The sequence below is a fragment of the Muntiacus reevesi genome, chromosome 3 (genome assembly GCF_963930625.1).
Source record: "Muntiacus reevesi chromosome 3, mMunRee1.1, whole genome shotgun sequence".
Taxonomy (NCBI): domain Eukaryota; kingdom Metazoa; phylum Chordata; class Mammalia; order Artiodactyla; family Cervidae; genus Muntiacus; species Muntiacus reevesi.
The window spans coordinates 138,043,479-138,052,379 of NC_089251.1; positions in this window are offsets into that span (position 1 = coordinate 138,043,479).

Sequence of the window (8,901 nt, forward strand, 5' to 3'; positions counted from 1 at the left end):
AGAGTTTACTCAAACTCATGTCCATTGAGTCAGTGATGCCATCCAGCCATCTCATCCTCTGTCATCCCCTTCTCCTCCTGCCCTCAATCTTTCCCAGATCAGGTTCTTTTCAAATGAGTCAGCTCTTCACATCAGGTGTCCAAAGTTTTGGAGTTTCAGCTTCGGCATCAGTCCTTCCAATGAACACCCGGGACTTATCTCCTTCAGGATGGATGGTTGGATCTCCTTGCAGTCCAAGGGACTCTCAAGAGTCTTCTCCAACACCACAGTTCAAAAGCATCAGTTCTTCAGCACTTATCTTTCTTTATAGTCCAACTCTTATATCCATACATGACCACTGGAAAAGGCATAGCATTGACTAGACAGACCTTTGTTGACAAAGTAATGTCTCTGCTTTTTAATATGCTGTCTAGGTTGGTCATAACTTTCCTTCCAAAAAGTAAGCTTCATTTAATTTCATGGCTGCAATCACCATCTGCAGTGGTTTTGGAGCCCCAAAAAATAATGTCAGCAACTGTTTCCACTGTTTCCCCATCTATTTGCCATTAAGTGATGGGACCGGATGCCATGATCTTAGTTTTCTGAATATTGAGCTTTAAGCCAACCTTTTCACTCTCTTCTTTCACTTTCATCAAGAGGCTCTTTAATTCTTCTTCCCTATCTGCCATAAGGGTGGTGTCCTCTACATATCTGAGGTTATTGATATTTCTCCCGGGAATCTTGATTCCAGCTTGTGCTTCTTCCAGCCCAGTGTTTCTCATGATGTACTCTGCATATAAGTTAAATAAGCAGGGTGACAATATACAGCCTTGACGTAGTCCTTTTCCTATTTGGAACCAGTCTGTTGTTCCATGTCCAGTTTTAACTGTTGTTTCCTGACCTGCATACAGGTTCCTCAAGAGGTAGGTCAGATGGTCTAGTATGCCAATCTCTTTCAGAATTTTCCACAGTTTATTGTGATCCACACAGTCAAAGGCTTTGGCATAGTCAATAAAGCAGAAATAGATGTTTTTCTGGAACTCTTGTGCTTTTTCAATGATCCATCGGATGTTGGCGATTTGATCTCTGGTTCCTCTGCCTTTTCTAAAGCCAGTGTGAACATCTAGAAGTTCACGGTTCACGTATTGCTGAAGCCTGGCTTAGAGAATTTTGAGCATTACATTATTAGCTTGTGAAATGAGTGCAATTGTGTGGTAGATTGAGGGCAGGATTTCTTTAGAAGAAATAGGGTAGCCATGATAGTCAACAAAAGAGTCAGAAATGCAGTGCTTGGATGCAATCTCAAAAATGACAGAATGATCTCTGTTCGTTTCCAAGGCAAACCATTCAATATCATGGTAATCCAAGTCTATGCCCCAACCAGTAATGCTGAAGAAGCTGAAGTTGAATGGTTCTATGAAGACCTAGAAGACCTTCTACAACTAACAACACCCCCCCCCCCCCACCAAAAGATGTCCTTTTGATTAGAGGGGGCTGGAATGCAAAAGTAGGAAGTCAAGAAACACCTGGAATAACAGGCAAATTTGGCCTTGGGGTACAGAATGAAGCAGGGCAAAGTCTAATAGAGTTTTGCCAAGTGAATGCACTGGTCATAGCAAAAACCCACTTCCAACAACACAAGAGAAGACTCTACACATGGACACCACTAGATGGCCATCACCGAAATTAGATTGATTATATTCTTTGCAGCCAAAGATGGAGAAACTCTATGCAGTCAGCAAAAACAAAACCAGGAGCTGACTGTTGCTCAGATCATGAACTCCTTATTGCCAAATTCAGAGTTAAATTGAAGAAAGTAGGGACAACCATGAGACCATTCAGGTATGGCCTAAATCAAATCCCTAATGATTATACAGTGGAAGTGAGAAATAGGTGTAAGGGACTAGACATAATAGCAGAGTGCCTGATGAACTATGGATGGAGGTTCGTAACATTGTACAGGAGACAGGGATCAACACCATCCCAAAGAAAAAGAAATGCAAAAAACCAAACGCCTGTCTGAGGAGGTCTTACAGATAGCTATGAAAAGAAGAGAAGCCAAAAGCAAAGGAGAAAAGGAAAGATATACCCATTTGAATGTAGAGTTCCAAAGAATAGCAAAGGGAGATGAGAAAGCCTTCTTCAGTGATCAATGCAAAGAAATAGAGGAAAACAATAGAATGGGAAAGACTAGAGATCTCTTCAAGAAAATTAGAGACACAAAGGGAATATTTCATGCAAAGATGGGCTCAATAAAGGACAGAAATGGTATGGATAACAGAAGAAGAGGATATTAAGAAGAGGTGGCAAGAATACACAGAAAAACTGTACAAAAAAGACCTTCACGACCCAGATAATCACGATGGTGTGATCACTCACCTAGAGCCAAACATCCTGGAATGTGAAGTCAAGTGGGCCTTAGGAAGCCTTGCTATGAACAAAGCTAGTGGAGGTGATGGAATTCCAGTTGAGCTATTTCAAATCCTAAAAGATGATGCTGTGAAAGTGCTTCACTCAATATGTCAGCAAATTTGGAACACTCAGCAGTGGCCAGAGGACTGGAAAAAGTCAGTTTTCATTCTAATCCCAAAGAATGGCAGTGCCAAAGAATGTTCAATGTAATATTAAGACATATAAATACATATCATACATCCAATTCTAGTTCATCCTCTTAACTCTGGCATAGTCTTGTATTGTAGAATTATGACAGAATATACATTCTTACATTATTTATCCTTTAGATTATTACATTATTTATATATTATTTTATACTAAATAATATTTAGGATACTTCTAATTGTTCTCCTGTTTTAAACAATTCTTCAGTAAATATTCCTATAGAAAAAACCTTATCAGCACAAGTGATTATTCTGTAGCGTAATGGATCTTAAACCTTAGTGTGCATCAGAATCACATGGAGGGCTGGTAAAAATACTGTTGATGAGCACCACCCTCCAGGTTTTTCCTAATTCAAAGGGGCATGCAGTCCTAATTCGGAGGAATCCTCATGACCCCATGGACTCTAGCCCTCCAGGCTCCTCCGTCCATGGGATTTTGCACATAAGAATACTAGAGTGGGTTGCCATTTCCTCCTCTAGAGCATCTTCCCAAACCAATGAACAAGCCAATGATTGAACCAGCATCTCCTGCATCTCCTGCATTGGCAGGCAGATTTTTCACCACAGAGCCACCTGGGAAACCTCCATACAGTGAAAGTCACTCAGTTGTGTCTGACTCTGCGACCCTCTCAAGTATTTTCTCTCCAGGCCAGAATACTGGAGTGGGTAGCCGGTCCCTTCTCCAGGGGATCTTCCCAACCCAGGGGTCGAACCCAGGTCTCCTACTTGGCTGGCAGATTCTTTATCACTGAGTCACTTGGGACTCAGAGGTGGGGACCTATAATTTGCATTTCTAACAGTTCTTCAACGACTCTGGTGCTTCTGGTCACTTTAAGAACTATTCCTATACAATTTATACTGAGGAGTAGCCTCACTTCAAGATAAATATAACTTAAGTATTGCCACATTGCACTTCCAAAGACAGCATAACAATTGCTAGTCTCACTATCCATTTTTATAAATTATCTCTGTTCAACATTTGGTACTGTCATATTTATAATGTTTGCCAGTTTGCAGGGCTTTAAATACTATCACACTAAAGTTTTAATTAGCAGTTTTCTGGTTACTGATGAGTTTTACCATCTTTTAATGTATTTATTGGTCATTTGGTTTTTTTCTCTCCTATAAATTGCCTATTCATACCCACTGTCTATTTTGGAGAGGGTTGTTTGACTTTTTCTTATTGATTTGTGGGGGTATTTTTAATATTCTGGGTAATAATCCAATATGTCTTTCATACATAGAATATTTCAGTTTTAACATAATAAAATGTACCAATCCTTTCCTTGAAGTGTTTTTAAGAATGTTTTAAGAAAATCTACTTTGAGACCATAAAGGTATTCTCTTTTCTTCTAAATGTGTTATAGCTTTTTTTTATACCTGAAATTGATTTAGGAATACTGTGAGCTAAGAATTTATTTTATTTTTCCATAGAGATAAAGAATTATCCCAGCACCATTTATGGAATAATTCACCTACTTCACACTACTTTTTAATGCCATCTCTGTCATATACTGGGGTCTTCCTCTGTGGCTCAGTGATAAAGTATCTTTCTGCAATGCAGGAGCTGCAAGAGATGCAGGTTTGATCCCTGGGTCAGGAAGATACCTGGACGAGGCAATGACAACCGCCTCCAGTATTGTTCCCTGGAGAATTCCATAGACAGAGGAGCCTGGTGGGCTACAGTCCATAGGGTTGCAAAGAATCAAATACAACTGAAGTTACTTAGCACACACGCATTGTCATATATTAAGTTTGCATAAACAGGAAGCTTTGTTTTCTTGGTCAATTTGTTTCTTGGTCAAGTTGTTCTCTTGGTCAATTTATTTATCTCATTAAAATTCACTTTCTTAATTAATATGATTTTGTAAGGCTCTCTCCCCAACTTGTCCTTCTTCAGAACTGTCTTGATTTTTCGTGATCCATTGTTATTTCAGATATATTATAGACTTTTTGCTTTGATGGGAATTTTATTCAATTTACAAAATAATTTTGGAAAAAGAAACATTCACTCTTCTCAACCAGCAGTAGTAATCTTGGGTTTGGACTAGCAATTAAATTCACAAGAAAAAATTGCCTTCATCAGCCCCAAGTTTACTGAATTTGAAGAAAGAATATCCAATAGCCAACAATAGACTGCATGACAACATAAGAGAACTTTGGTGACTAAGAGGTCTGGCAAGTCAGACCATCAGCACTGGAGTCCTTCAGGTTTTGTAAGCTCTTAAAGCCTCAGGGAAAATGACTAATGCCCATTCTTCAATGAAACTGCATACCATCAGCATAATTGCTCATCAGTTGCAGGTTACATAACAAAGTCTTGATAATAAAGAACAGGTGCTTGGTCTGGTACACAGTCACCTCTTTCACATTCCCATTTTCTGACTTGCTGATGTATAAGAGCCCAACTGAGTGTTCAATATTGATCTCATATTTTATGAGATCTTATGTCTAATAATTGGTTGCAGTAGTTTTTTGGGTTTTTCCACATAGGTAATCCTTATCTGCTAACAATAACTTTTGTACTTCCTATTCAATCTTTAGAACTTTTATTTCTTCTCCTAATTTTATCACTCTAATGACTGGAATTTAATTTTAGATAGAAGTAATATTAGAAAGGAAATTAAGGAAATACTTGTGAGGTTTTGACATTTATTGTAATATTTGCTGCAGATTATATTGCACACACCCCTTTATTGGATTTAAGATTTCTGGGTTATTAAAAGGTTTTTATCATGATTAAAATTGGATTCTATCAAATGACCTTTTTATTCTTTATCATTTATTTTACATTAATCCACTTTGTCTCATCTTGATATAGGTACATGACTTTCCACTGGTTCAGTCTTATCTAACATATTTATTATATTTTTACTTCCGAAGTCCCCAGGTTCTTAAGTGTTAAGGTTGTCTGCTACAAACAGCTTATAGCTGAATTTAGTGTGTTTTTTAGGAGTTTATTATTATTGTTTTAAACCAACCAGATGATTTCTGTCTTTCAATTGGCAAGTTTAATTCACTTATATTTATTTCATAGGATGTCTTTCACATATTTGCATCTTCTTTCCATCAGCTCAAAATATTTTTTCTACTGCTTTTTCAAACCGCTTGTTCATATATAGGAAGACTACCATTTCTGTGCACTATTTTTTTCCTGCTACCTTACTAAATTATTGTATTGTATATAGAGTTACTTTACCTAATTTCTTAGGTGTTCAGATATAGAATAATATCTGCAATTATTTTTCCCTTTTCAATTTTTACATATATATTTTCTCTTGACTCCAGTAAAATATTAAATACTATAGCAATAATGGGCAACCTGGCCTTATTCTAACTTATAGCCATTCTTGTGGGTGCATATTTGAAACCTAACCCAAGTGAGTTCAGGCCAATAGTTACAAATCCTTAGGAGAATATTTTTCCCATTCTCGGAGCCAAAGTTGAGATGCATAAGTTTCCTGATCACTTTCCTGCTTGGGTTTTTGGGCAATTTTTTTTCCTTTCTTTTAAATTGAGATATAATTACCTTTTAACATTATATAAGTTTTTGGTGTACAACATAAAGATTTACTGCATGTATATATTGCAAAATGATCACCACAATAAGTTAACATCCAGCATAGTTACAAGTTCTTTTTTCTTGTGATAACTTCTAAGATCTACTCTTCTAACAACAGCAGAATTTTTCTTTGTCTTTTCACTTAGATTTTAGCCCTTTAAGGGTTCCAGTTTAATGTAGGATCTTAGTTTCTGTCAACACCTTTTGGATAATTACTTAAACTCAAGGTCGGAGAAGTTCTAAATTGTCAAGGTCAGGGAAATTTCCTACCTGCTTTCAAAGGCAATGAAATTTCTGATGCCCACTTCCTGTTTTTTTCTCTTCATTTTCTTTTTCTTTTTTGGCTGCACCTGATCTTAGCTGTGGCATGTGGGATCTAATTGCATGACCAAGGATCCAACCTGGGGAGCATGGAGTCAGCCACTGGATCACCAGGGAAGTCCCATAGTTCCCTTTATTTTTGACAGCTGGGTTTTCATTGACTCTTCTGTAAACTCAAGTATAATTTTCAACTTAACTTAAAAAATGTTTTAAGTTTTCATTGACTGGGTTTTCATTGACTCTTCTGTAAACTCAAGTATAATTTTCAACTTAACTTAAAAAATGTAATACATTGCTATAGCATTAGAAATTTAAGTAAGATGTCAAAATTCTCTCTCACTCATGTTCACCATCCATTCAGTTTTCAGTACTACCCTTCCCCTCAGAAAAACCCACAGATAAGAACTATTGCTTCTTGTATATCTTGTCAGATTTTCTTCATACCTGCACAAATACGAAATATATTCTACTTATCTCCCTTTGTTACTCAAACGGTAGCACACCACAGACATTATCCTATATCTTCCCTTTTTTTCACTTAAAAAATATATCTTAGAGATCTTTCCATATTGTACATAGAATATGTACTCATCTTTATACACCCATGATGTATTGTATGACTGAATATAACTTAGCTACTCAATTCCATATATGTGCAATATTTACATTTTCTTTTACTACAAGCTATGTTACGAAGAATAATTTATATATTGTTCACTTACCAGGTATGCAAGTATAGCTATAGGATAAATTCCCCCAAATTTCATTACTGGTCAAAAGGTATAGGCACTTGTGTGATTTTGATAGTTATTATTAAATTTTATTTCTTAAAGTTTGTAACAATTTGCACTTCTCATCAACAATGTATAATCTTAGAGGTACTTCCTCTTATTTACCAAAAGTCCATGGCGGAAAATTAACAGGAATAATTAGCTCTGAGTTTCGGCTCCTTCAGATTCATGCACTCCCTACCAGTTTACATGTTGTTCTTCAATTGCTAAGTCGTATCAACTCTTTGAGACCCCATGGACAGCAGCATACCAGGCTTCCCTATTCTCCACTGTCTCCCAGAGTTTGCTCAAATTCATGTCCATTGACTTGGTGATGCTATCTAACCAGCTCATCATCTACTGCCCTCTTCTCCTTTTGCCTTCAATCTTTCCCAGAATCAGGATTTTTTCTGATGAGGTGGCTCTTCACATCGTGTGACCAAAGTATTGGAGCTTCAAATTCAGTATCAGTCCTTCCAATAAATATTCAAGGTTGATTTCCTTTAGGATTGACTGGTCTGATCTCCTTGCTGTTCAAGGGACTCTCAAGAGTCTTCTCTACCACCACAACTCGAAAGCATCAATTCTTCAGCACTCAGCCTTCTTTAAGGTCCAACTCACATCTGAGAGAGACTACGTGAAAAACCACAGCTTTGACTATATGGAACTTTATCAGCAAAGTGATGTCTCTGCTTTTTAATACTCTATCTGGATTTGTCATAGCTTGCAATGTACCCATGTAGCGGTCCCCTGCAACTTCAGGGCAGCAGAGGTGGTGAGGATCCCTAAGTGAGGTCAGTTCCCTGCCTAAGGAGTGGTGGCCTGATCTTGCAGGCTGCCTGTTTTCCAGGTTTCTAGGTTCACTCGGCCTTCTGGCTGGAAGGGGTGTGGGACCAGGTCAGTGGATGCAGGCAACACCTGGTTACCATATTTCTTGAGCATTTTCATGATTTCTCCCACCTTGAGGGCAACTTGAGTTGTTCTGTTTCAAGGGTGTTAAGGTGTCCCTCCTCTCAGAGTTGGGGAATGGGTCTACCATAAGAAAGTGAAAGAAAGAAACTGAAAGTCGCTCAGTCGTGTCCGACTCTTTGTGACCTCATGGCCTATACAGTCCATGGAATTCTCCAGGCCAGAATACTGGAGTGGATAGACTTTCCCTTCTCCAGGAGATCTTCCCAACCCAGAAACAGAACCAGCATCTCTTGCATCACAGGTGGATTCTTTACCAACTGAGATATCAGGTGAGAAAGGGGATAATAAGTGTTCTGAGCATAAACTAGACCTCAAACTCAGCTTAAGAGACCCCAATCATTGGGGAAAGTAGAATCAACTAAGCTTTGAAATGGACTTTTGCCAAGCTTTGTCAGAAACTCAAGAAAATTGGATTAAGTTGCTTCTGATTACCCTGCTTTATTTGAGGTTGGCCCCAAAGGATAAGTTAAAGTCGAGTGTATTTGAAATCACATGAGTGCACTCAATTTTAACTTATCCCTTAGCTTGATATGAGGGGCCAAATTCATATAGAGCTGGGCAATCAGAAGCAACTTAATCTGATTTTCTTGAGTTTCTGACACAGTTTGGCAAAAGTTCATTTCAAAGTTTAGCTGATTCTCTCTACTTTCCCCAATGATTGGAGTCTCTTAGGCTGAGT